Source organism: Hemiscyllium ocellatum, chromosome 26, assembly GCF_020745735.1.
Source record: "Hemiscyllium ocellatum isolate sHemOce1 chromosome 26, sHemOce1.pat.X.cur, whole genome shotgun sequence".
NCBI lineage: Eukaryota > Metazoa > Chordata > Chondrichthyes > Orectolobiformes > Hemiscylliidae > Hemiscyllium > Hemiscyllium ocellatum.
In genome coordinates this window covers 39229018-39244565 of record NC_083426.1, presented here as the reverse complement: position 1 = coordinate 39244565, position 15548 = coordinate 39229018, and the positions used below count along the sequence as shown (strand labels likewise).

Genomic DNA, 15548 nt, shown 5'->3' with positions numbered 1-15548 from the left:
ATGATGTGAACTGTACACAATACTCCAACTGACGACTAACAAGCCTTATACAAGTTCAACATCATTTCCTTGCTCTTGCACTCTAAGTCTCTATTAATAAAATCAAGAATATTGTATCCATTACTCACTGCTCTCTGCACTTCCCTGGCCACTTTCAGTGATTTGTGCACATAGACATCCAGGATTACCTGCTCATTCTTCACCCCCTTTAGAATTTTACCACTATCATATATTTTGGACCTCAAGTTAGTTTCAGCCTAGAAATATGAAGCTATTTTGTCTTTACCCCATTGACATGGTAATGAGACATATTGGGGTAGTGGGGGAGAAGGGGTATAAGTTGAAGAGCTGTGTTTCTAGTGTCCCACTGCTTTGGGTTTTTCCTCCAAAGTCACATCATGCAAACTATGTCCATTCATATTAGGGTGGGTCAACTCAAATAGAATAGCAATGAAATAAGTATGTTATTTGAACCTGAGAACCATTCTATACCAGGAGAGATGATGATATTTTCTAACTACAGTGTTGAAGTTTTATTCAAATCTGTTAGTTCTCTATCTAGGAATGGCAATCTTGCCACCTTATGACAAGGCAATTCCAACAATGAACGTCCACCCCCAACCTGTGACAGAAGCCCCCAGTGGCACCATTAGCAATATTCACACTTATTGCTAAAATGTCATTTGTCCTGACTCAATCACTGGCAGGTTTTCCTATCACCCTGAAGGCCTCCCATCATTACACCTGAGATGCAGTGAATTCATGTTGCAATGCAATGTATCTGAAAGGAGTGGAGGCATTACCTACTTATTTTCTCATAAAAGAGGACCAGCAGCATAAAACTGATGATATTCCAACACTGAATGCTTTTACTTTGGTTTTGTCAGCATCACAGACTGACATTAGTCTTCTATTCTGGTGTGGAAATGTGATTAAGAGTATGCCAATGATCAGATAGCCTGTTTGCAATGTTGGTAGAGAAATAGAAATTAGATTAGATTAGACTTACAGTGTGGAAACAAGTCCACACCGACCCGCCGAAGCGCAACCCACCCATACCCCTACATTTACCCCTTACCTAACACTATGGGCAATTTAGCATGGCCAATTCACCTGACCTGCACATCTTTGGACTGGTGGGAGGAAACCGGAGCACCCGGAGGAAACCCACGCAGACACGGGGAGAAGGTGCAAACTCCACACAGTCAGTCGCCTGAGTCGGGAATTGAACCCGGGTCTCAGGCGCTGTGAGGCAGCAGTGCTAACCACTGTGCCACATGCCGCCCATACAGTCAGGACACCAGGGATAACTCTTCCACTCTTCTTCGGAGACAGTGCCATAGGATCTTTTACATTCATGTGAACAGACAGATTTTTTTTTAAATGTTATTTTGTGGGATGTGGGCATTGCTGACTTGGCCAGCATTTATTGCCTATCCCTGGTTACCATGGAAAAGGTGGTGGTGAGCTGTCTTTGTGAATCGCTGCAGTCCTCAAGATAGGGCCCCAGATTACTGTCTCAACTGAAATACGGCACCTCTGACAGTACAATACCTGCTCAGATCTGGTAGCAAAGGGAAGGAAACAATAACTCAATTTTTCTTGGTTGAGATTGTAGTCCAAGAGAACAAGGACATTATTCAACTGCTCTAAGAACTCTCTTTTTACATTCATTATCTAGCAAATCTTACAAACATTTTTCAAAAAGAAGTCTTTGGAAACAAACAATTAGTGCAATATCATTTTCTCAAACAATGTTCTTTTAAAATAGTTGATACAAGATACATGCAACTAAATGCCATCTTTGCATCAAAAGGATAGCTGGTATGGAATTTGGAAGAAAATACTCTTGCTCCTGTAGTATTGATAGGGTTCCTTTTCTGCATTTGGATTTTAAAGAACTCTTTTGGAGTAAAGCACTCCATATGTACCACAAGAAACCAACTCCACATATATCTCAGAGCTGAAAATGTGTTGCTGGAAAAGCGCAGCAGGTCAGGCAGCATCCAAGGAGCAGGAGAATCGACATTTCGGGCATGAGCCCTTCTTCGGGAAATGAAGATTTCCTGAAGAAGGCTTCATGTCCGAAACGTTGATTCTCCTGCTCCTTGGATGCTGCCTGACCTGCTGCGCTTTTCCAGCAACACATTTTCCGCTCTGATCTCTAGCATCTGCAGTCCTCACTTTCTCCACGTACATTTCACACTATCCATGACCAGAATTGCTGAAAATGTTCCACTCCCCAACAGTAACGTATTTACATTGGTAAGCAGAAGAGAAAAAGCTAAATATAAATCAACATTATGGTCATGGTTATTTCTGAATCACATATGAACATTTGAATTAAATGCAGGAGTAGGCAATTTGGCCCCGCGAGCCATCTCTTCTATTTGATAAGATCTAATTGTGGTATCAACTGTCTCCTTCTTTTCCTGTGTTCAGAACAAATCCTAATTCCAAATGTGCCAACTGTTCTCATATTGTAGGCTGGCCTTCCAAACATCAATGTGCCAACAGTTTTCACCTCCACTGGTAGACCCTTTCCTCAAACTTAGCTTCCAATTTTGTTTTGTCTGATGTTACCGTCTTGTCACTAGTTTATCAGCTTTATTATGAGCATTGTTTTTCTCTTCTTATTTTACTTCTAGGGAAGCTTAAGGCAGGAAAATTCTAAACTCTTTAATGCTGGCTATCTCCTGGTTTATCTCTTATAACATGAGGAACTCCTTACCCTTCAATGGGTCTCTCCTTCCTATAATCCTCAGGCCTGACATCACTAACTATGATTTGTGATTTACTCTTCTACTATTTTCAGCCATCATGGCACCTCGTGTGGTTCAGTGATAGCGCTCTTTTCTATGAGCCAACAAGTTGTGGGTTCATATTTCCATTGCAATGACCTTGCATCCAAATTCTTGATTGATTTTCCAGTCCAGTACCGAGGATATGTTGAAATGTCAGAGGTGTCATTCAGATGATACATTAAATCAACATCCTATCCACCCTTCCGACCTTCATTCATCCTACTTTCAGCAATATAATTAAAATAGATTACTTAGTAATTATCATAATGCTGTTTTGTGTAATTTTGTGTGCAAATTGGCTGTTGCGTTTCCTATTATTATAACAGAGACTATGATTTATTTGCTTTGAAGTGTTTTGTAATATCCTGAGGTCATGGAAGGCCCTATATAAATGCAAGTTGTTCTGTCATAATGTTCTGCTTTACGCTCTTTGTATATTTTAAGCAGTAATAATTAGTAAAGTCTGCAATTGTAATCACCTCGTGGACAGTCCTTAGAACATATATACAATTACAAATGGATGACATGTTTTGAAAAAGTCAATACTTCTCTGCCTCAATGGAATATGAATGAAAGTGAGAAGATTCAGCTGCTATATCTTGACACGTAAACATGAAGCAGTTGCAACTTCCGACAAATTACAAAATAGGCTCATTACAAGTACATCGAAACACACTACTAGGGGTACTTTACTGGAGTGGAGGCATGGAAACTAACTCAATTTCTTTTCCACACAGAAAAGATGTAATAGCTTAATTCAGTGTTACTGCATTGTGTTTAAATTGTCGGGTCATTTTCAAATACCCCTGAGATTCGAGTTAGTTATAACTATCATTATGATAAGCATTTGTTAAATCATAACTTATGTGAGTCAGCATGTTGTATATAAGCAGAAAAATAATCATTTTAGCAGCAAGAACTAATTTGCAGTAATTTAGCACTTAGGATGGCAGGATAAAAAGAAAAACAAAGGTGCATTATTTAAATATCTCTTGTCATTATCTTCTACAAAATATAATTTTAGATGAAAAAATTAACAAGTTATTAGTAAATTTAAACTCAAAGCTACAGTTAATGGAATACTGCAAATACTTTGTAGTTCCCATTTCCTTAAAAGATATATTTGTGTGTCTGTGTGTGTGTCTGTCTATATTCGATCTCCAAACATTTTAGAGAGAATTGGAAGGGAGAGTCACAGAGTGAACCAAGAGATTAATTGAATTTCTACTAGGTAGAAATTGCTAGAAAAGCTCAGCAGGTCTTGCAGCATCTGTGGAGAGAAATAAACGTGACCCTTCTTCAGAAACATTAACTCCGCTTTCTCTTCAGAGATGCTTCCAGAGCTGGTGAGTTTTTTCCAGCAATTTTGGTTTTGTTTCTGATTTCTAGCATCCTCAGTTCTTTGGTTTTTCTACAAATTAAAGTTTTCTCCACAGTCATAAAGTCATGACAGATCCAAGTGATCTTAACTCACTTCCCTTTTCACCTTCTACACCCTTTGACTCCTTCATCAATTGATAATCTATATATCCAACACAGTCTTAACAATATTTATTGACCTTGTATCTGCTGGTCTCTGGGGAAGAGAATTCAACACACAAATTACCATCTGAGAGGCAAATAATTTTCTTCGTCCCTGTTATAGATGATATGTCCTTTCCTTTAAACAGTGTTTTGTAATTCAGATTTGGAGGTGCTGGAGTTGGACTGAGGTGTACAAAGTTAAAAATCACAAAATGCCAGGTTATGATCCAACAGCTTTCCTTGGTAGCACAAGCTTTTGGAGCGCTGCTCCTTTATCAGGTGGTTGTGGAGTATAAGATTGTAAGACACAGAATTTATAGTAAAAGTTTACAGTGTGATGCAACAGTGTACTTGATTAATTGCATTTCATTTTGCTCAAAAAACTGCATGAATCCATGTAAGATTCTTTAAATCCCATTTTTAGAAATAGAATCAGTCTGAACACTGGGGCACCTTCAATGCATTATCTGGGCCGACATGACACCTATTGTTAAAAGTTCGCTTGAGAATGTAACTTTTAAAAAAAAAGTTCTGGGATTTACATATGGAAGAACTGAAACCAACATGGTCATTCTAAAAGATGAGAGACTTAACAAACAATCCAGGTCTTTTTCAATATATAATTTCAGTTGCATCACACTGTAAACATTTGCTATAAATTCTCTGTCTTACGATCTTGAACTCTATAACCACCTGATGAAGGAGTAGAGCTCTGAAAGCAGTGCTTCCAAATAAACCTGTTGGACTATAGCCTGGTGTTGTCTGATTTTTAATCTTGTGGTTCTAGCCCCTCCCACAAGGGGAATCATCCTTTCAATAGCCACGCTGTCAATTTCCCTCAGGAACCTGATTCCATAAGATCGCCTCTCATTGCATTAGGCCCTTCAATAGGTACAGGCACAACCTGACCAACCTTTCTTCAAAGATAATACCTTTGTCTTCCGCATCAGTAGACTGAACCTTCTTTGAACTACTTCTAATTATTTTAGCCTTTTGCAAGTAAGAAAACCAAGAAACACCCTCTAGCTGTGGTCTCACTTATATTCTACAAAATGAATGCAAAATTATTCTATTCCCTTTGCGATAAATACCAACATTTCAATTAGCCTTCCTAATCACTTACTTTACTTCCATGTCACATTTAAATGAATCGTATACCAGGATACCAAATCCCTCTGTACTGCAGTTTTACAATCTTTCTTTATTTACGTTACATACGACTTTTTTTCTGACAAAATGGATGAGTTCACATTTTTCCCTTGATATTCCATCTGCCGATGAAGGATTTCTCAAATTTAGCAGCTGTAATTTAACATATTTACATCCCTTTATAGACTTTTTGTGTTTTCCTCACAATTTACTTTCCTATCTCCATTTATGTCATCAGCAAATTTAGTAGCATACATTACACATGGTCCTAGAATGTAGGGCAAGAGCCAAAGTCAGTCATTCCCCAATAATACATGTGCAAGACTGCTGTTGGCCCTTTGCAATGTAACATGTTTACAAAGCATTGCAATTTTTAATATTTACTTTTGGAATGTACTCATAAATGTGACAGATATCACTGCAACAAAATGGGAAATGTAGCCACTTATATCTTTTTCTAGGCAATTTCCCCTCTTGTTAAGAACATTAGCTTTTCGACGGGCACCCTTCCTTGGAATTCCTCTGATATGCCAATACGTTTTCAGATGTGAATCATTGAATAACAATGTGGAATGGTTGCCTGGTTAATTTTCGTCTTTCCAACTCAAAGACATTAAGTTAATTATAAAGCCCTGACTGCTGATTTCAACTAACTTAGAGTAGTTGTGGGGCCATCCTGACCTGTACACAAGCTGCTGTTTGAAATAATTAAAAGGCAATAAGGCAACATACTTCTCCTGACTCTGCACAGCAGCTTGGGAACTTGGCATTCTAAAAATATTGAGCAAAGCACTACTGCTGGTACTGCACCAGATAAGTAAACTCTTGTGCAAATAGACAGTGGAGGATCTAGGTAAGATCATTTTTTGCTTGAAATTAATTCGACATAGAAACCGTGTTTTAGCTTTAAGCGTTGCAGCAAAGAATTTGCCCTGTTTTATTATGAACGTATGAACGTATAACCATGTCAAATTTACATCGCCAGGCAACTTCAGTAGTTAAAACAATTGTAATGCAATTTCATGAAATTCAAAAGAATCATATATTAAGTCAACATTCTTCCCAGCTATATAATGAGAAAATGGACTACTGATTATCACAGTGAGCCATACATCAGCTGATTAGTTGATGTTAGCTCAAGAAATAATTGAGAGACCTATTAGCAGCTTTAGGCTAGGCAGCATTTAAATTATTCGGAGTTTCCACTTTTAATTATGATCCAGTGACTCCTGTTAATAAATGCGCAAGTGTGACTTGCTAACAACTTGCTTGTTGAACCAGCTGATTGTAACATTAGGAGAAAGTGAGGACTGCAGATGCTGGAGATCAGAGCTGAAAAATGTGTTGCTGGAAAAGCGCAGCAGGTCAGGCAGCATCAAAGGTGCAGGAGAATCGATGTTTCGGCAGAAGGGCTTATGCCCGAAATGTCGATTCTCCTGCTCCTTTGATGCTGCCTGACCTGCCGCTCTTTTCCAGCAACACATTTTTCAGCTCTGATTGTAACATTACTTTTGTTGTACCGAATTTTAGCCTTCATTGAGTAGATTCCTGATGAATGCTCTCAGCCATGTTAGAAAGTAGGCCCTTTTTTCATCTAACGGTCATTCAAGAATCTTGCTTGCCAGACCAATGAGATCAGGGAGCTTGGGCTACTAATGGGATGAAAATCTCACAGCATCTCCTCGTGTATCTGGTCCCATCTTCATACGCCTGTGGTTGCATACCAGCTGAATATTAATGAAAATGAAGTTGTGTCATTTTAAACACTCCTAGTTGCTCTGCAGGGATGTGGATTGCCATTGTATCCCAAACTGTGGGAAGCCAGCCAGAGACAGAAGTTGAATGTTTATTTATTTTAGTCATCTTCTTCACAAGCAGAGTTCACACACAGTCTCCCTTGACAAACATTATGTAGCTGATCTGTCTTATGTATTTATGTACAGATGCCCAGCAGTTTCTACCATTGCTCTGGAAGTGGGACAAAGTCAAAATATTGAGCGAGATGGTCACGTTCATTGTTGCTGATCCTACTTGTCTACTGACTTCAACAGGAGTAGGTTGTCTTCTAAGATGCTGCAGATGATTGACACCATCTAATGGGACTATCTCAGATGCTGGAAGTACAACTCTTTTGAGAGGTCAGGGCAGCTGCACATTTAGCTGTTTCCTCTGTTTAATGGATAGTGCGTCCATTGATCTCCATCCCACCAATGCTCCTTTCTCTGCTGATTGCTTTCAGATCTCTCTGTTGTAGGCTTTTGCTGCTGAATGTTCTCACCATGTTCACTGTCTGTCGAGGCACCAGCTACCCTGATCTGAAACTGACTTCACATCCAATAACCAGACCCTTTGCCATTGGTAGCTATGAAAGCGATTGTGAAATCTGTGTATTTATTACTGTATTTGCTGATTTTTAGTGAGGCCAAAGACCTGTTATCACCTTAGTTTCCATGACATGTTGGGAAATCTGTGGTGTATTGTTAAGTTTAAATATCAAGCAGTGGAGTCATTAATATATTTAAGTATCAGCGTTGTAATAGTTTTGAGGTCTGAATTGATGTGGTCCTGCAATGGTGACCTGAATGGAATTTAGCTGCAAATGTGTTGCTGGTCAAAGCACAGCAGGTTAGGCAGCATCTCAGGAATAGAGAATTCGACGTTTCGAGCATAAGCCCTGATGAAGGGCTTATGCTCGAAACGTCGAATTCTCTATTCCTGAGATGCTGCCTAACCTGCTGTGCTTTGACCAGCAACACATTTGCAGCTGTGATCTCCAGCATCTGCAGACCTCATTTTTTACTGAATGGAATTTAGGCCAGTTTAACCCCAACTCCATCGAAACAAGCACACAAACTCATAGGCTGCTCCATATTAAAATTCACTCCTAAGTGACTGTTTACTAGAAGAGGGGATTCTCTTTTGGGGCAGTATTCTATCTTTCAACACCGTCTCATGGAAAATCTTAATATTATATATCTCATTGTTTTGCAAGAGATGCTTGAATTAGTCAGCAGAGTTCACAGGTATGGACATCACAGCAACAGCAGAGGTTATTTCTAAATGATTTTCAGATGAAGTTCACCTTAAAGATGTACCACATTAGTCTAGCTAAATATCACTTAAAATGTGCAACACAGAAATTTAATTGATTCAGTGCAGAGTAGATTCAACACCTCAATATCTCCAAAAAATGGAATGTTTTCGTCCGTATGGCTCAACAACCCAGGTTAAAGTCTTTGCTTAGTTCAATGAGGCAATTTATTTAAGGTTGAGGCAATGGGCAGTGTTTTGCTTTATTGAACCAAAAGCATTCAGGACCAATGAGCTTTCTAGTGATTAGACAGTTCCACTTTTGACCCCATTTCCCAATGGATCAATTACTGCTTTCTTCTTGTTATAGATGTTGGAAGGAATATTATTAAAGAGATTGTGTACGGATCATTAGAGTTGGAATAGCCAGTCAGCAGGAGTGTGTGCAAACATACATCATAGGAGCCAGTAGAACCAGACAGCTAGTCTCACAGGCGGGTGCTGTAAATCACAGTTTGTTGAGTTCTGATATTGCTGAAGTACAATGGCTTTGAGAATAGCATGATGTTAGCTTTAGCTTTGGAGTTAGAAGATAACATGGGAGGAGGATGAATTGTCCTTTATTTTTGCCATAGAAATGTAAAGAAAGTTCAGCTGTTTCATAGAACCATATAAAAGAGGTCCCATTTCTTTGCTGTCTTTCCCATAGGCCTGTAATGTGTTCCTTGGTTAGTCAAATAATAAAACACAGAATGCTATTAGAGTTGTAACTTATGTCGGTGTGCAGTGTCACCCAATGTTAGAAATAAAGCTTAGAGGCAGGTAAGTCACAGCCCTTAATTTATATGCAGTGTTTAAAATATATTTAAGTTTATTCATTGCTTCAAGACTTGGATCATTGTCTTTCATGTGTTAAACTTAGTCCTTTTGATCCCAAGGTAAGATTGTTTGAATCATGAGGTGATGAGATAAATGAAACTGGAGACTCCCTATGTGCGCTGGTAAATGAAACAGGGAGAGGCAGGATGTAGGGGAAAAGTTAAAGAGGGAAAGATTCTGTGGATATCTGTGTAGCCTTCTCTAACTAACTCTATTTTATATAGAGAGAGGCAGAAGAATACAGACAAAGAAAATTACTTCACGTTGTTTCTATATTATAGACTTTAAGCTGCCACACGCTGCTTCCTGGCTATTTTTATTAACCCATCTGAAAATATTTTACAGTGTCTCAGCCCCGCTCCAACTGAAGATTTGTAATTACATTCTCTTCATTACTTTTCTTTTTCTTGAGTGCCAGGTCAGTTGTATCATGGATTGAATTCATTCAGCCTTCTGTGGTGAATAAAATGAGTATCTTGTATAAACTACGGGGGAGGGGAGAACTGACTGCAGGGATTGTATCAGGATATCAGCCAATGTCCCAAGTATAATTTTCCAATGTTCCTGACCATTGTCAATATAAATGAATTTCGGTGACATCTCATGGTACCACATGGTGTTGATTAGGTAAATCTCCGCTCTAATTATTGTTCCTTTTATAGATTTTCTGAATTCTGTTTGTCGCAGACAACTCTACTTCTGACCCTGAACTCAAATCATTTGTTGTATTGTTATCTTTTTTCATTATTGAAGAAATTAACCAAAATTGACAAGACAAATGGATTATTGAAAAGTGAAGATGGCAGCTCAAATTTATTGTAATATTTCACATTTGTATCTCCATTTACTAGAAAGCAATTTTCAATTGGATTCTGCCTGACTGGAATCCTGAGCTCTCTAAATAATAAGACAATCCATCTATGTAGCCAAAATTAAACCAAGGTGAATTATATTGTTGGGACCAAAGTTTCATCTCTTTTGCCAGCTGTAAGAGTTCTTTGGGAAATAAATTTGAGCAGTTACAGCCCAATCTTAATGAAGAAAAAGGGGAATACCTAAACATATGTGGCATCTTTGATAAACACCAGGTTCCTCAAAACACATTACAGCGAATGAAATATATTTGACACTGTTATAAAGTAGGAAGCATGGCTGACAAGGTGTGCACAGTAGGATCCCACAAACAGCAATGTGATAGTGATCACATATTTTTGGGGACGATGCTTGGGGGTTAAATAGCGACCCAACTGCTCTGCTTTGCAGCAGTGCCACAGGATCGTATACATCCTTCAAAGCAGGTAGATGGAATCTCAGAGTAACATCTCATCTGAAATAATTCCACTGAGTCCAATAATCCATCACCAAGTCACCCTTTATTTACATATGGAGAGTCCTTGACACTGATTTTGCTTCCTCAGAGCCAGCTCTCAGAGTGAACAGTATCTCTGGACCATGTTAACAACTCCAATCAGGAAACTCATACTCAATGAGATCCACTCGGCTGACTTTGTTACAATCATTACATCACTCCCTCTCTAAGTACAGTGACAGAGGCCTGTTCTTTTCCTTGTAGTTCTCCTGGGGCATTTTCACACTGGGTCCAGTTCCTGTGACTCTGCCTTGGATTCTGGACTGTAGCCCACCTCTTGTGCTCGGAGTGCCTTGGAAGAAATTCATCTTCTTCTTCAGTTGGTAAAGGTGTTGAGGCTATGACATCCATGCTGTCCATCTCAAACTGGCGAGGTTTCTTCAATGCTAGATGGAGGAATGGAACTCTTGGGTTCCGACATCCTTTGCGGCTGTCCTGAAGAGCTGGGTATGTTTTGCTTCTGCCCCATTTGCAACTTTCATGTGGCCCATGTACTTGTTCAGGACCGCCTCACCTTCCTGCACTTTGTAGGTCACGGGACCTGACCTTGAGTTGACCATGCCTCTTACTCACATGGGGCCATTTCTGTGGTTTCAGAACCAAACCTCCCCAGCCTGAAGAAAACTGTCTGTCTTGCTTTGAGGATTCTTGAATCCAGCACTGGTGTTCATGATGTCATTTCACTGCCCTCCCCCCCCCCCGCCCCCCCCCATCTGCGAAGATCATATTTAACCTGGTGTGAAGTCCTCTCCCCATGAACAACTCTGCTGGAGCAGTTCCTGTAGTTGCGTAAGGGGTGATCCTATAATCAAATTGGAACCGGGACAGTTTGGTATTGAATGAAACCATAGGCCTTTAAGCCTGCCTTCAAAGTTTGGACTGCTCTTTCCATACACTGGATGGTATGGAGCTGTCCTTAATTGTTGAATGCCATTCGACTTTAGGAAATATTTGAATTCCCTGCTGGTAAATGATGGCCCTTTGTCTGCGAACAACATTTCTGGCAGTTGGCGTATTGCAAAAGATGCTCACAGCCTTTCTATTGTCATTGCTGTGTTTGACGAATGAACCCTATGTATGTCCAACCACTTTGTGTGGGCATCCGCAATGACTAATAACATTGAGCCCATGAAAGAGCCGGCATAGATGACATGTAATCATGTATATGGTATACCTGGTTGTTCTCACAATAATAGGGAACCTCTGACAGTAAATATTATTCTTGTTTGCACTCCGGACACTGCTCCACCAACACGCCTATGTTGGCATCCAGTCCTGGCCACCAGATAAAATCTTCATTTTGGACACTTCTAGGTGACCCTGATAGTTTTCAGCCAGTATCTGGTGGCAACCTTTGCTCGGGACAATCACTCTTGCTCTCCACAATAAAATGGCATTGTCTATGGTGATCTGGTCACACTGGGTCCAGAATGGTTTCAATTCTGGTTTGATGGCGTTTTGTTTCCCCCATTAGCTTTAGTTTGTCAGGACTGATCTTTAAGCATTCACAGTCTTATATTGTCAGCAGTGAACAGAAAGGTGCCCACCTCTTACAGTGCAACACTTTCATTATTGCATTGGAACAGCAGCATAAATTTCTAGTACTCACATCCTAGAGGAGTCTTCAACATGGACACTTATGACTCAGAGGTAATGTGTTTTGTGGCTTTCTATACATTAAGTCCACATAACATTTACCACAAAGTTGGGGTCTTGTTGCGATAGATGTCTTGCAGTTTATTAGTATCACAAACTATTTATACAATTCCATTATCACATATTTATACTCATAGTCTGGGTTCTATGTTTCCTGATGTTACTATACATTACTTTCACAGATCTAACTGACTGAAGGCACTCCATTAACTCTATTAGACACAGAGTTACTGAGGCTGAGGTGGATAAATTTATATTACTGACATGTTATGATGTCAGTGTCTTAAAGATACATACCTTTCTAGTCTGGAATCTACGCTATAATACAATCACATCCTTTTCTCTTTAAGGAATGGGAAGTCTTTTCTGATAACATATACAAAGATGCATATGGATATATTGTCTTTATACTTTCAAACAACATTTTGTTGGCTAGGTTTAGTCCTTGTAACTATCACAACTTGTGGTATAATATGGCTTACCTTTAGTATTTGTCATCACGAATAAGTATATGTCATTTGTCATAGCCATGTGACTGTTGTCTGGCATGTTATCATCTGTTTCCAAATCGTCATTCTCTGTGAACAACGATTGATCATGTGCAGTCCAGATACGTCGTCCATTTCTTTGCAAGTAGCAAGCCAGAAATATCACTTAGTACAATGTCATAACCACAACCTACATTCAATGTAGCAGCATCTTTGCACAAATCCATGTGTTCATATGAAAATTTCAAACTCGTATGATCTATCCTAATTGATTGTTGGGAAAAACCCATGTGGTTCACTAACGTCCTTTAGGGAGGGAAACTACTATCTTTATCTGGTCTGACCTACTTGTGACTTCAGACTCACAGCAAGATGGTTGACTCTTAACTGCCCTCTGGGCAATAAATGCTGACCTAACCTGTGATACCCACATCCCATGAGTGAATTTAAAAAAGATAATATAAAGTATTGTTTCAAGATTTATTTAATACCATTTTGGGAGGTTTTCCTCTTGTTTCTACTTGTACAGAATTAATTAAACTTCTTTCCATGCAGTTTTGTTTTACTCTTTCATCTAAAGTAATGAGCAGAGAGAATCTTCCTGTTATTGTTACAATGTCATATTTAAATTGCAATCTGATGGAAACTTCCCCAATGAAGATACATTTTAGTATTCAATAGGTCAATTGTTCTGTGTTCAAAAAATGTTGAGTCTGTTTACTATTGATCCTCACTGTGCTCGATTGGTTAAGTCTGGATTTGGCCTCAGATAAATAAAACTAAAAAGAGTTGCAAGTGAGAGTTAGAAACTCATTGTAGATGTTTTGAAATGTTGTGAATAAAACCAGTTACACATGTAGAAACTCGGGTTATGTATGCATGGATCTGAGATGTGAAATTGACAATACTTTTCATTTGATCTGTGAAGTATCTAACTTGGGAACACTTCAGGTTGAGATTAGCACCTAGTAGGAATTATTTTCTGCATTGAAACCCTTCATTTTGAATAACAATAAAAGGTATAATTTTAATCAATGTCATGATATATGCAAGGAACCTGAACTTCCTTGAGCTAAAATAAAGAGCTAAAAGTGCTGGAAATCTGAAACAAAAACAGAAATTGCAGGTGAAACTCAGCCGGTCTGGCAGCATCTGTGAGAAGAAAGCAGAGTCAATGTTAACCTGGTCCAATCAGGGAGCCCTGGCTGATAGATATAAACAGGAGTGTCACTGGCCACTCAGGTGTTTTCCTATCTTCCTGGTGGTGGAAATTGAATAAAGATTTGTGCACTTTGTGTCTCTCACTGTGTCTCACATCTGCATGCACACACCATGGGTGCTGGGGAAAAATAAGCACTACCGCAGTTAGGCATTAGTGTGGGGGTTAAGAAAAAAAAGGGAAAAAAAAGAAAGAAAATAAACAGGAAATTGCATTGCCTTTTGTGAAGGGCACTGCTTGTCAAAAAAAAATAAACAGAAGTGTCCTACCACTGTTAGGGGGTAGTGTGGGGAAAAAAAAACAGGAGTGTCAGAGGTTCTATTCACTCTGACAGCTGACTCTGAGGAAGTTGGAGCAGTGTTAGTACTGTGCCTGTGTAAGTAAAGGGTGAATGGATTCCGGCCTCTGTCGATATATTTCAGAAACATTAATTTTCCTTTCTCCCCACTGATGCTGCCAAATGTGCTGTGTTTCACTTGAAATTCCTTGATTTACATTTTGCCTTTCGTTGCCATCCTACTGGCAGTGATCTTGTCAGATTTGGCACCTAGATGACATCATGATGGCAGGTACCCCTGGCAGTGTTGTCATATCTCTGGTGTTCACCTGTTGTATATGGCTAGAAGATCCAGTATCTATCCGTGGTTGAGTGACCTGAGTGGTGATGAGCTGCAGAATGCGTGTCACCCTCAGAGGGTAAAACAGTGATGCTAATTGGGATAGCTCTCTTAAAAGGTTAACACAGGTATGAGGGGCCAAATATTTGCTTTCTCTGTGCTGTAAGATTCTATGATTAGAGAACTTACCACTTGGGGATTTCTTAAAAGTGCATTCAAAGGATGTGGGCCTTCAAGGCTGACATTTACTGTGCCTTGCTACTTAAAATGGAATGGCTTGTAAGAACTCTTCAGAAGTCAGTTGAGAGTAAACCACAATGATGAAGAAATGGTGCCATGTATATACCAGACCTGAGAATAACATTCTTTTAACAACTTAAGTTTCTCTGACAATCCTGTTTATTGATACCATTTATATTTTATTTTATTTTCAGATTTATTGAACTAAATTAAAATATTCAAAATACCTTGGCGTGAACCTATAACCTCTGAATTATTAGCCCAGACCTCTGCATTACAAGTTCTGGAAGGTAAGTATTTTATAAGTATTCTGGAAGTTAACCCACAAGCAACTCTCCTTATCTTATGTTTTGTCAGACAACTGCAATGCGCTACTAAGCTGGATGCACAAACACCTTAAAAGAACAATTCTCCCCCAGTGTCTGCCCACTATCATCCAGCTGGGTGGCACTGCGTTCACTTGCCTTAATTCTGATCACAGCCAGACTATCACTTGCAATGGATTCTCATCCTGCTCTTGCACTACTCCAGCTAGTGGGGTGTGTGTGTGTGTGTGTGTGTGTGTGTGTACAA

At 39.3% G+C, this 15548-nt stretch overlaps 1 protein-coding gene across 10 annotated transcripts in view; it reads left to right on the top strand.

The window, feature by feature from the left end:
- The window catches only part of LOC132828420 (tetraspanin-18-like), a 131486-nt gene that overhangs the window by 68217 nt on the left and 47721 nt on the right, over positions 1-15548 (top strand). For 6 of the 10 annotated variants that reach the window (XM_060845522.1, XM_060845514.1, XM_060845523.1 and 3 more), the window contains exon 2: positions 15170-15265. The exons of the other annotated variants lie outside the window; for them this stretch is intronic. The gene's annotated coding sequence lies outside the window, so the exon portion shown is untranslated. The remainder of the gene's footprint in view (positions 1-15169; positions 15266-15548) is intronic. 10 annotated transcript variants of the gene reach the window in all.